This window comes from Lepidothrix coronata, unplaced genomic scaffold (genome assembly GCF_001604755.1).
Source record: "Lepidothrix coronata isolate B3197 unplaced genomic scaffold, Lepidothrix_coronata-1.0 Scaffold3, whole genome shotgun sequence".
In the NCBI taxonomy this organism is placed as follows: Eukaryota; Metazoa; Chordata; class Aves; order Passeriformes; family Pipridae; genus Lepidothrix; species Lepidothrix coronata.
The window spans coordinates 5,821,936-5,834,745 of NW_016690183.1; the positions used below are offsets into that span (position 1 = coordinate 5,821,936).

The following is a 12,810-nucleotide window of genomic DNA, read 5'->3' on the forward strand; positions in this document are numbered from 1 at the left end:
GTCATTTTCTATTGATTTTGCTACAAATCACTGCCTCAGTGAGACAACAGGTTGACAAAAGGAATTAACCAGACCTCAGATCTCCTCAGCAGAATTCATACTCTGCTGCATCTAATGAAGGGTTGAAATTCCTTAAAATAACATGACCTTTATCATATAAACAAGCACAGGAAAAAAAAACACCTAACTTCAAATTTTATGCTACTTTTGGGCAGTACAGGAAACTCTTCCAATAAACAAAAACTTTGTTCTTTTCTAGCTGTTCGTTTTGTGTTCATGATGGAGATCATGCTAACTTATGGAGACTTGGGCATATATTTAATTTTGAAAAATCTATTTTTTATTTAATATTTTTTTTGTCATGTTTGCAACTAGGTAGGCAGAGCCTGTATTTCTCAGTTTCTGGCCAGAGACCTTTAAGTCCCCAGAGGGGAAGTTTCCAGCATTTGTCTGGGAGAACTGCACTGCTGAGTTTCTTTACCATCTCCTTTCTTTTTAGAGAAAGTGAGGGAAATACAATGTATTGTCCTCCCAGTGGTGAAGGTGGTGGTGATCATAACTGAAATATTTCCTGCTTGTGGCCATATATACTCTGAAGCAAAAATTTTCTGTCATTGTGCAGAACACTATCACTAGTTAGTGTCACAGCCAGCCCTCCTCAGGTTTAACACCAAAATGAGTTGTTTTTGTAAGAAGTACTTGATCTAGGAGACTGTTTCTAGTGCTTACCACTGCATAATCAACTATCTTGTTAAGAATTATCTGCAACAGATTGCTAATGTTCTCAAAGCAATGGGGAGATGGTGTGGCTCTTCCTGAAAGAATGAGTTTGGTCCTGCAGTATTCTTGTCTCAAGTGTAGTGGAGCACAGAAGTGACTGTGCTCCCCTCTGGGTGTTATGGTGTGGCAGCATGGCTGTGTTTTCTAGAGCCAGCTCTGCATGACCCAATGTAACCAAGAAACAAGCAGTTGCATTCTGCTGTGTTTCTGTGATGCGACCTTTTGGTGCAAACCTTTTTGAACTTTGGTATGTTGAAAGTATAAAACAGATCTGAAGTGTGCAAAGTTTGCATAAGCAAACCCAAAAACCTGACTAAACAAAACATTTTGTCTTCACCATACTGCATTTGGCTGAATAACTGAAACTTGCATTCTTTTATGTCCTTTTGGCCTTTGTTTTTCCACAGTCATTATTATATTCATTGAGTATCCTTTCTTTTTTCATAGAAAGTATAAAAAATTTGAGGAGATTGATTTAGATGTCTTCTGATTTAATCTAGATTAGTCATTATGTAAATAACGATTTTTTTAAAAAAAAATTCCCTGTCTAAATTATGGTTCCTGTTTTTCTGTATGCTGTTTCTGTAGTAGGTATTAGAAATATTACCTCAATATTATAAACCATTTTAATCTGAATTTTTTTGTTCATAAACCAGTAATTAGGGTGGATTTACTATGGGTGGAGTTGTGTGTGTGTGTGTTTATGGCTTGTCTGTTAACATTCCATCAACTAGCATGGTTGTAATTCTGCATGTAACCATAAGAATATTATGGTTTCTAGTGGTGTTTTTTTCCCTTTACTAACATAAACTATACTTAGATTCCAAAGCTCTTCATAAACTTGAGTTAATCTTCACTGTTGCTATTGTACTACTTTTATAGTTTCTGCTGTAGCTCATTTGTAATAAAGTTTAGAACAAAACTCTGAAACCTGACTTTCATTCCTCATCCTAGTTACTGAATATAGTCTTTTGCTTACTAAACACTGTGACTATCACAATGCTAATTTTAACAATTTTTTTTGTTTCAAGATATTTTATGCAAGTGAATTACAATTTATTCAAATAGTGAAAAACATTTTAGAAAATTTTTTGTATATTTCTATATATTTCAGAACAAGTAGGTTGTAGCAAACTGCTACGGAATTGTTTTTTTTTTTTTTTCTAATGTCCTTAACTTTATTTTGTTTTCCTTTACTGTATTTTGAGTTTTTATACAAGTAATAAATTATGAAGTGATACAGAGCCTGCAATCCTTCTAAAAAGTGTCCAATTTTGTTAAATTGTGACATATCAGGTAAACATGAGATATTAAAAAGGAAAAATCAAAATAACTGAACATCATCTTTCAGTGTGACAGATGTCTTATCAGTCACACTAGAGTTCTGACCAAAATAATAAAAAAATATTAAAAGCACCCTAAATATGTACATAAATAGTACTTTATTTTTTTTACAATTGTTACAGTAATTGTTCTAGTGCTCTACTGAACACATTTAGTAGTGTATATTGAATGTAGCTTTTATTTCATTAAGCTTAATTTAAATAATTTTGTTCCAAATATCTTTGCAAATGTCTCTATTTTTTTTTCTGCTTACAAGGTCAAATTTACCTTTGACTATATCTTTTATTTCACTGGATTTACCTATTGCTTCTTGACTGAAAAACTAGCAGCATAATTTGTTCCTGAATGTGTTCTCTAGATTGACTTTTAGTACTTTTCCTTGTATTTAAAAACATAAAAATTGAGCATTAATGGGCAGATGGATTTTCTTCTTCCTGTAACTAATAAGATGCATAACAAAATCTATTTCTGCTCTGGTCTGAATTAAGTTTGGTGTGCAAGGACTTTCATACTCTTTTAAGGTTTTTCTCATTTGCTGATAATGTGCTGTCTTTGTGGCACGATCAGCTGAAATGTCTGAGTTTCCAGTTTTGCGTGTTCATCACCAGAACCCAAATGAAAGGATTTGAACTGCTTTTGAGTGTACAATGTCTTCCAGGGTTCCAGTAAAGCTGTCTGCAAAAGTTTGCCATAGATTTTCCATGGAGGCGAACTTTGCAATGTGCCACAAAGATGAAGTACTCTAGATTCTTATCAATCAAAATCAGAAATAGTTTATTGAGTCCTGAAACCTTCATAAGAAATTATCTATTTGGAGATTATCTGCTGTTTAATCAGAGCAATGTAGTTTGAATAGGTCTCTCTTATGATAGTGCATGTGATCAGATCCCAGTTTGCTTGGTTTCAAGTGTTTAAACACAAACCTTGAGTTCTGGGGTGTATCTTAGATGTAATTAGTAAAATTTTTCAAAACCAGTTTCTGCAGTGAGACACCTTGTTTAGCAACAGCTGTTCCATGATTATCTGGAGTTAAAAAAAATCCAGTTTATGTAATTGTGCTGAAAAGTAAAATTGTCTTACTGTCTTTCATTTGGGGTGATAAAGTCTTCCCTCATTCTAGTGGTTTCAGCAATGTAGCTTTCTTGTCTGTACCAAGCATCAGATCTAGACAATCCCATTTTCTGATTTCAACTGGCTAACTTGGAACAGATATTCATTCTCCCGAGAAAGTGTGTCTAACCTGAATGTTTACAGGATGTTTCCAGTGGCAGCTTATCACCCTGCCATCAGACACCCTGAGCAACTGGGCAGCACTTTCAGAGGCAAACTTTCAGAGAAAGGTACTGGGCTGTTTTCTCTTGGGCCATAATGATGGAAGTCTATTTAAAAGCTCAGAAACCAAGCTCATACAGATATCTAATGAAAATGATTATTTGTGTTCCAGATTTGGTCCTAAGACTCACAAGGTTTTCTCAAGTATACTTTAGTATATTTTCATAATGTGCAAAGAGCACAACGACTCTGAATGGAAGTTGAAAACATGAGACATTAAAGAAATTATTATTTTAACCACTTACCTTTTCTGTTGACTGACCTATGCGTTGTCATAATTCATCAGACCCAACACTAATGTTTTTTGTATTAGAGCATCACTTAGATTCTTTAAGCATCAACTTTCTTTTGTGCTAGGCATAAAATTTCCTTCATACGAGGAAACTGTCTTGGTTTCAAAGGCATTGAAATGTGTTATGAAAACCGAAGCATAAGCTCACAAGGAAGTGAAAGGTATGAGGTATTAGGAAGATTAAGATAGTCAAAGATACAAATATCTCTGCATTATTTTTATCATGTGCATCTCATACTTTTTGGTCATGGAATTTTATACTGTCCAGGAGTCTTACAAAGAAAATCCCACTTGTGTCACTTGTGCCTCATCACAGGAACAGAGAAATGCAACAAGTTATTAGTTACCTGATTCATCTGGCAGAGATTCTTTTCACACAAAGGCACAGTGTACACCAAGTTTTCTAACTCAGCTCTGGAGAATCTCTCAGAACTTTTAATCTGCTTTTTTTTTTTTTCCAGTGGAGAGGACAGCAGAATAATGTCAATCATTTAGAAATTTCAAACTGCTTATTCCATGCAAGAAGGGTGATATGTAGTCATTTTCTTGTCTGTCCTTCTGTGATTTTATTGGACACTTCAGCAGTTAATGAGTCTTGGAATCAAAAGCAACAAAGAATAGAATTTGGATTATTCGCAAAGTTTTATTTTGTGGATGAAACTCTCCTTAAATAAATCCAAAATAGAAGAAAATCTTTCTGCTCTGTACTAGCCCAGCGTAGGAGAAGATGGAACCTATGCGCAGGAAAGAAATGAAATACAGATTTTTTTTTTGGGGGGGGGGCAAGTTTTAAATTAAGGCAGTGCAAGATGACCCTTCTTACTCTGTAAATATTATCTACATAGTACTCACCTGGACTATTAAGACTGCCTCGGGGGCCCATTTCTTCTGAGCAACATCAGTGGTATATCCCACTTGACGTGAAAATTAAATGTATTCACAGATCAGCTGAATAGCAACTTTGTGTTCTCAATTGACAAAGTGCGCTCTCTAATGCTGCATGGATTCAGTTTCCAAAGAACAGTTTGGCCATCCTCGGGATAAATGTCTTTACTCATATGATGAATACCTAACACTTTAATGGCCTTGAACTACTTACCTACAGGTTGTTTTTTTAACAACCTTCATATCTTTATCTTACAAGGCACAAGAAAGAGTGAAGCCAGAAAAGCATATGTTATCCTGGATTCTATAAAATAAGAAAACAATATCATCTGCAGGACTTTATTTCTTTCTTTCTTTTGGACAAGTTTTTCTTTGTAGATTTCCTTACTAAATTTTTTTAGAAGTGTCCTACTGCGGTATGACTAGATTAGTTATGACTGCACAAAAATTTTGGTCTTATTGTGATTACTACAGTCAGCACTCTGCTTGGTAAGAAGTGCTGGAGTATGGATTCTGTTTCCTTGCCATTTTAGTAATGGAAGAGTATAATGATAATCTGTGGCAATCTGTGTAGAAAGCTGCCTATTTATGAGTAATTAATTCTAGTTATTCAAACCTGACAACATTATGTTGATAATTTTGTGGTGATCATGCTTCAGTGAATTGTCAAGACTCTTCTGGACTGTCTGGAAACAGTAGGTTTGGAATTCAGTAGGTCTGGAATTCAGTAGGTTTGCCTTGGACAGTTTTAGATATGGGCTTAGTGTATGATGTGAGATGTACTTATAAATTCATTCATATAAATATGAATTCTCACAGAGACTGCACTTTAAAGAAGCTGACCTTGCATGCAGATAGAATAGACAGCTTTTACCTGTACACCGAAACTTTTCAGATGGAACTGAAATGCGTTTTTAATTGAAAACCTGATAATGTTTTTTTTCCTGAAGGAAATCCTTCTGCATCTTTTTATTTTGAGCAGTGCCTACAAGATGTTTTTTAATTCTTTAATTCTTAGGAAGAGCAGTGTAACAGAGCCCTGATCTATACAGTGCTTTTCAAATTGTAGCTGCTTGGAAAGTGATGAAAGTAGGATCTGGGATTGTAGAGAAGATATTGTCTGCAACAATATCACTGCTTCTTTCTAATCTTCCTAATAGACCCAAGGCAGAAGAATAAATTTTGCTTTTCCTTTTTTGGACATATATTTCATAGTCATTGTATTACTATACAGTGCAGCCACTCTTAAGCTGAAACGTATTTAAACAATCTGAAAGAATTCAGAAGTCTGTTTGCAGCAGTATCACTCAATGACTCCTGATATAATCATCCTGAATAGGTGCTTGCTTTTACTGTGTGAAGCTTGTGACAGTTTTGTTTGGAAAAAGTCAATTGTTATGGGAGTGTGTGTCCACTAGATGTCATTCATGTAATCTAGTTTTTGTTGCAGCATTTATTTCTGAGGAGCTATGTAGGATGGTGGATACAAATTATCAGCATTATTAGCTGCTTTTGTATATGCAGTGCTTTTGACGTTAGGTTTGTATGGCATGTTACAAAATAATATTACGATTGTCTCTGTGATGGGTTTGACGCACCACTTAGTCTAGAACTCCTGTCTTTACCTGGTTTTGCCTTCAATTACATTCATTGTTGCATGAATAGATGTGTTATATGAGAGCACCCAGGTAAGCTGTACGTAGTCTGTAACTGTTCTACAAGGAGAGATGTGAGTATAGAGGTAAGTCTATTATGCCCCAAAGGAAAACAAAAATACCACGTAGTTAATATAATTCTACATAAGATATGTTCTTTTCTAAGATCTTTATGCCTCAAAGGGCAATTCTTTAAAAAAGTGCATATCTAATTTCATAAATTCACACAAGTGGATCTATATACTTATATCTTAGCTATAAAACTGTGCTTACAGTACTTTATTAATATCTGAGGCGTTTCAAATAGTATCACTTGAATCTAGCTTAAATAAAATACCATGTATGCAGACAAGTCAAAAGTGCATCTGAGCATTCAGTTGAATGTGCTGGTATCTGTACTGATGGGTATTAGCAAAGAGTTCTTTCACCCCCTGCCTCTCTCCACCCATCTTTGTAGTATGATATATGTTAGCAACGGCTAGACAGCTTCTGGGAAGCCATATCCATACTGTCATTGAAGAGCAACTACTGCAACGTTGGCCTGTGCTCTTTCCCACTTTCAACTTGGAGCAGCTATAGTGAAACTGGAAGCTGGAGATCACAGCTTCCTCCAACCTCCATATGGAATAAAGAATTTCTCTGCCCTGTGTAGTCAGCCAGAGGGCAGGATGGGGAAGTGATAATCCTCTTGGAATGAGCACTTGCATGAAAAATGATAAATGCTACATTGCGTGGGGATTAACACTTGCTTATGAACTTGGTTTTAATGGAGTGATGCTTCTCTTTCAGCAGTGTGAAGGTTCACTGTACTTGTAGATCTGATTAAGAACCTTTACCACTGTTCAGCCAAAAGGGAACCATCTGCCACCAGAAACATGAGGCTGTTCAAAGCTGTTTCACTGTTTTGCATATTGCCCTTAAGAATGTAAACTACTTACTTTCACATAGCATTTACTTCCCTAAATGCTTTTTCCCCACATCTCATCACAACATTCTTCCTTCTTGCATCATGAGAATTGCATTTCTGTTCACATCTGTTTGAAGTCTCTGTTTTATCTCCATGAAACTCTGAAGCAGAACTGTCCAGAGCTAGTTTAATGAATGGAGTTGCTGTATAAATCACATCTATTCTCATTTCTTTGATGGGAGAGTGAGGATGTTCACAGAGCAGGTCAATCTGTGAGTGAAGTTTTTGAAGCTTGTTTGGTATCTCTAGATATATTTGGTATTAAGCACTACATCATAAAGATTTAGAGTAGAACTGAATAGCTACTTTGCAGGATGACCCCTTCTTTTGACAGTGAGCTGATATGTCATGAAAATTTGATCATTAAGTTGATTTCCAAGCACTGATGTATGCTAATAAATTTGTCATGGGCTATATTGTTTACTTTAAAAATTTTGCACTACTGCTACAGTGAGGTTAGCTCCACTGGAATCATGACTGGTAATCCAGTACACCACTGCTCCTCGGAATTTATTGGGAAGGGTAGTGGGAGAGCTTCTGTTCTATTTTCAGAAGTGATTTATGCACTTAAGAAGTCTCAGTCCTGTTGTCTTCCTAAAATACTGTAGTTTTAAGTGCTAAATCTACTAATGAAAATAAGCTTTAAATATGCAGTGCTTTTTAATGGTGTTTCTCATGCTCTTTGCTACATTGAGATATGTTACATGACGCTAAAGCAGGTATTTTATAAATACTCCAACTATAAAATTTGATGGTAGAAAGATTAAAAATTGTATTCTAAGGCTTTGTATATTATCAAACCCCTATTATTAAGAAAATTGTTTTGATTTCCATAGTTTTTAATAAGTAGGAATTTTACTACGAGGCTTGAATTCAGTTGTATTGAGAAGGATAAGGGTGAAGGTGAGAGAGAAATTTTTTAAAAATAGTTCTCTGTTTTGACAAAACCATACTTCCTGACCATCACCTAAACCACACAGTACTTGCTGGATTTTACTTTTCTAATACAAATTAAGCTAGAAAAATTGATCTTACATCTGTATCCCCAAGGGAATCTCAACCAGTTTTATCCAGTCTACACCCTCAGCTTTGTTCACATATATCTGGGATAGTTTTGACAGATGGTTTTTCCGATTTCTTTTCACCGAAGTTTTGCAATACTTGCTACAGTCTTGTTTAGGTAGTTTTCCATGCCCACTGAGAGAAGTAAAAGAAGTAATTCCGTTTGCAATGTTAGAACCTGGATTTAGGGAAAGGTTTTGGCTATATAGTTAGTGATGTCTTATGGCAGTTGATTGCTGTATTGTGTCTACCAAGTTTTTACATATATAAAACGTATGTATAGCTCATCTACAGTGTTCTCATTCCTGGACTGTGTGAAGTCAGTTCATTCATGTATCCACCAATGTTATATTTTTTAAAACCTCTTGTATTTTTTCATTTTTATCTCTGACCTATTTCTACTTTGCCTACCTTTTGCCGTGTTGTGTCCAGATCTGGCAAGTGTCTTAGGTGAGTTCTTCATGTTCCTGAGTAATATGAAGAGCTTACACAAGCTTTTAAGGCACCTGAGTATAGCTTGCTTTAGTTTTTTAGTAGTATCACGCTGCTGTATCTCCTTCTTCTCAGATGTACAATTGCTAGAGTAGGAGAACAGCATATAGGTCTATGCCTAAACTAAAGCTGATTACTTACCAGCTGCAGCTTCAGTTTGATTTACTGTCAAAAGGTTCTTGGGCTTCCTTTGCCTGTGTTCCATGACTTTTGTTTTGTTTCACCATGGATCATTTTACACAATAGTTCTTTGTCATCAGTTACTCTGATGACTCTGAATCCAGTGAATCCTGCAGAGGTGAGGTCACTCTGCTGGAGTGACCTCTGAATCTGAGGTGGAAGTGGCCAAAGCAATTACTTGACTGGTAGTTCCTGACTTGGTTTATCTCAGCTGCAGCAAGTTTAGGGTACTCAGATTTTGAATGAGGATGTCCATGTGTGAGTTTGATGAACTTTTCAAACTTTGGCACTTTAGTTTTAAATCATTAGTCATCTGTCTCTTCCTGGGCGTTTCTAGGTAGATGAAGCTTGAGATTACAAAAAGTAGTCTTGTAAGGGTATGGAAGACCCAACTTGTATTTCATATTTTGTATTTTATATTTTCTATATTTCATGTTTTAGAAAGCTACCAGGGTAAAGAGTAGAAGTTAAATTATCTTAGTGGAAAGACTGTTCTTTGCTAGATAAAAATAAAAAGCAGATATAAGGTTATCCTTTAATTTGCTGTCCAGTTTAAATGCAGTTAATACTAGTTGTGCTTCATGTGGAATGGCCATAATAATAAACAAATAGGAAGTTGATGTGACTTCAAGTAGAGAAGCATTAGCTGAATCTATGTAGTGGTTAAATCCTAATATAAAGACAAGGAATATAAAATATCATGAATACCATCTTTATGATAATGTCTCTTCTAATTACATACCCAATTTGTATTCACCACTTTGTCAAAGTTGGAGGATAAGTGAGAAGTAAAAATGATCATCACATGACTGTCAGAATTGTGAAATAATCTGAGGTTTGTTTAATACCTACAGTGTTTACTGATGCATTTAATCTGCAAGTGAGGTGGAAGGTCTTAGGCAGGAATAGTATGTTTGTGTATGTATTAAAAGTCTGATCAGATAGGCTGTTTAACAGAATGTTAATAGTGATACCTCTTAGCACTCATGCTTAATTATGCTATCTTTTCACTGTTACATTTTCAAACTGCTCAGAGATTCTTAAGTAACATATTTCCTGCCATTTAACAGTTTTGCATAATAATGATGATGAGAAAACAGTTAAATAGTTTCTTTTCTCAAGTACCAGATGCTGAAAGTAACAGAATGCCCATGGTTTTTGTAGTGATATCCTGTGCATCTTGTGCAAGCTTTTTCAAACATGCATCATATAAGCCTTTGTCAGATTAAAAAAGATAATATGAATTATTTGTAGCCAAGAGATTGGACTGAAACTCAGAAATGTAGTTCTACATTTGATTCCAAAATAGCCGTGTTATTTCTGATTTGGGTGCCTGTTGCAACCTCATTTAATGTGATGCTGCTTTCTGGCTGAGTTCTCCCAATCCATTTTTAATACCAGGCAGAGCAGTTTCTTGAAATCACCAGTTACAGACTGCAGAAGATAACAGTAGTAGTTACTTCTGGAATTTCTACTGCTGTGTTTTCTGTCACATTTCTATCTAAGTTCTGAGATTTGACTCCTGCTGTTGTGATTTGAGTAGGCCACTTTTGTGTGCTCCTCCTTCGTCTGTAAAAGAGCTGACTGACCTGTTCCTTCTATTTTTCTCCTTTGTGGTCTCTATTTAAATAGTAGCTGTTTGTAAGCTGTTCAAAAGACATTATTTCTGTCTTGCACTGTGTGACTGCAAGTCATTGAACAGTGTAACACTGAAGTGTATGTGAGCTAGTTTCAATGTTGCAAGTAGGGAACAATCATAGATAAATGGTCTTGGATGGGGCTGTCCTTTTTCCATGTAAGATCATCTTTAACAATATTGCTCTATGCAGATATTTGCCTGACTTGTTCTGGGACTCCACAACCCCCCCATCAGTTCATTTTAGTGCTTCACTATTAATTATTTCCATGGCACACAAGGCAATAAGCTAGCAAAAGTCAGATCAGACATTAAGAAAAACTTACTATTAGAGAAGCCAGGTTTCTTCCTCTTTTCAGTAGTCTTTTATGACACTATGGACTGGTATGTCTCAGACTTCTCTAGGCTAAACATTCCCAGTTTGCATAGTCTTTCCTTGAGATCACACTTACTAGAACTTACTGCTATTCTCTGTACTTTCTTTTTGGAACACGTTGTTTTCGTGGCATCCAGAACCAAATGTTGTACATTACTCCAGCTCCAGTTTTATCATCTTGAATTACAACAGAAAAAGTATTTTGTGAATCTTGTGGGTTCTACTGATGATCTAAAATGCCACTTTAATATTGCCTTACTGCTGCAAAGGAACCTTTAATTCATCTTCAGTTTGTGAAACGTGTAAATTCTGGATCCTTTTCTCTTTCATGTGAATTATTCATGTCAGTGAATTACTCATCCGTAATTGTAGAACCTCCCAGTTGATTTTCCTTGTTGAATTTTACCCTCTTGCTTTCAGATATCATTTCTGTTAATTGCAAACTTTTCAGGATTTTCAGTTCTGTCTAATGCTTGCTGTTCCTTCTAGTTTTGTGGCATCTTTGATGTACATCCTTTACTCTCTCAGTGTGTGGTTTTCTAATGAGAATATTGAAATGATCCTTGAACAGTTGATAGTATTTTTTTACATAGTTCATAACTCCTTTGGGTGATATCCAACCCAGTGGTAATCTATTTTCTCCTATGACCTTACTGAAATTGTACTGCCCTGCCCTGTAGTCTGGTGTGCAGTGACAGACACCTAAGTAAATGTTCTTTGCAAGCCAGTATTGGCTGCTAACCTTTCTCTGGTTGTTTGGTGGGGGATGTGTATCCTTCTGGGAGGTAAGTGCTGACATATAATTTGCTTGATTTTATTATTTTTTTTTAATCCAGTCACTGTGTTTGCACATTTCTGATCTCTAAGATCTCCCTTCTGTCCCCAAGCTGCTAGTGTGCAGCTTCCTCAGACTCTGCAAGAATTCTAGAAGAAATGTTAGCATATCATGACACTTCAAAACACTTTTTTCAGAAGCATGCTCTCAACACAGCATTTTCATAATCTAGCCCAAGTTTCATTGAATATTGCCATGTTGGTGTGCTACTGTACCTTTGCTAATTAATGCACTGAGTATGTGCTTGTGTAGTGCATAATAGTCAGTAGGTATCTTTTTAATGCAAATAGCAAGCATCTAAAATAGTAACACAGTGCATCTGTAGACAGTAGGCAGATGGGCTGCTGTTGGAGATTGTGAGTATTCATAGGAATCAAGAGTCATGAGTTAGTTTCAGATGGCATTGATTACTGTGTTGGGCATCTTCAGAAGACTTAATCATCCAAATCCAATTTAATCCTTTAAAAGTGGAAGTTAAATATGACTTCAATGACATGTAAGACCTTTTGATTAAATTCTGTGTTAGGGTTTATGAATTTCACCTGGAAACAGAAGTTAAAAGAATACTCTCTTGAGTAATGTGCCACTTCCAGGTTTTATGTAAAATACTAATCCATAGTGTGATGAATTTACACAAGGAAATGGTGGATAGACAGCAAGTTTACTATGAAATAAAACTTTATGTAAATGAGGTTCCAATATTTAAATATTGACAGACATACCGATTATGTCCTTGTCTAACATTAAATTAGTGTGCCAGGTCCTGAGAATTATGAGTGACATAATAATAATAATAATGACATTCATAAAGAAACTATGTCTTCTGTGCTCATGTACCAGTTTTCTGATTACACCCTCCCTTTCCCCCCCCATATTATGAGTTCCAAAAATTGCTTATGTGGAAAATGGCGGGATACAGCTGACTTCTTCACTTAATTACCCAAGTTGACTTGGCAGCATGCTAGACTTTGTCT

General features: G+C 35.7%; 1 protein-coding gene across 4 annotated transcripts in view; it reads left to right on the forward strand.

Moving 5' to 3' along the window:
• The window catches only part of SUGCT (succinyl-CoA:glutarate-CoA transferase), a 321,965-nt gene that overhangs the window by 67,276 nt on the left and 241,879 nt on the right, over nt 1-12,810 (forward strand). The window lies entirely within an intron of this gene.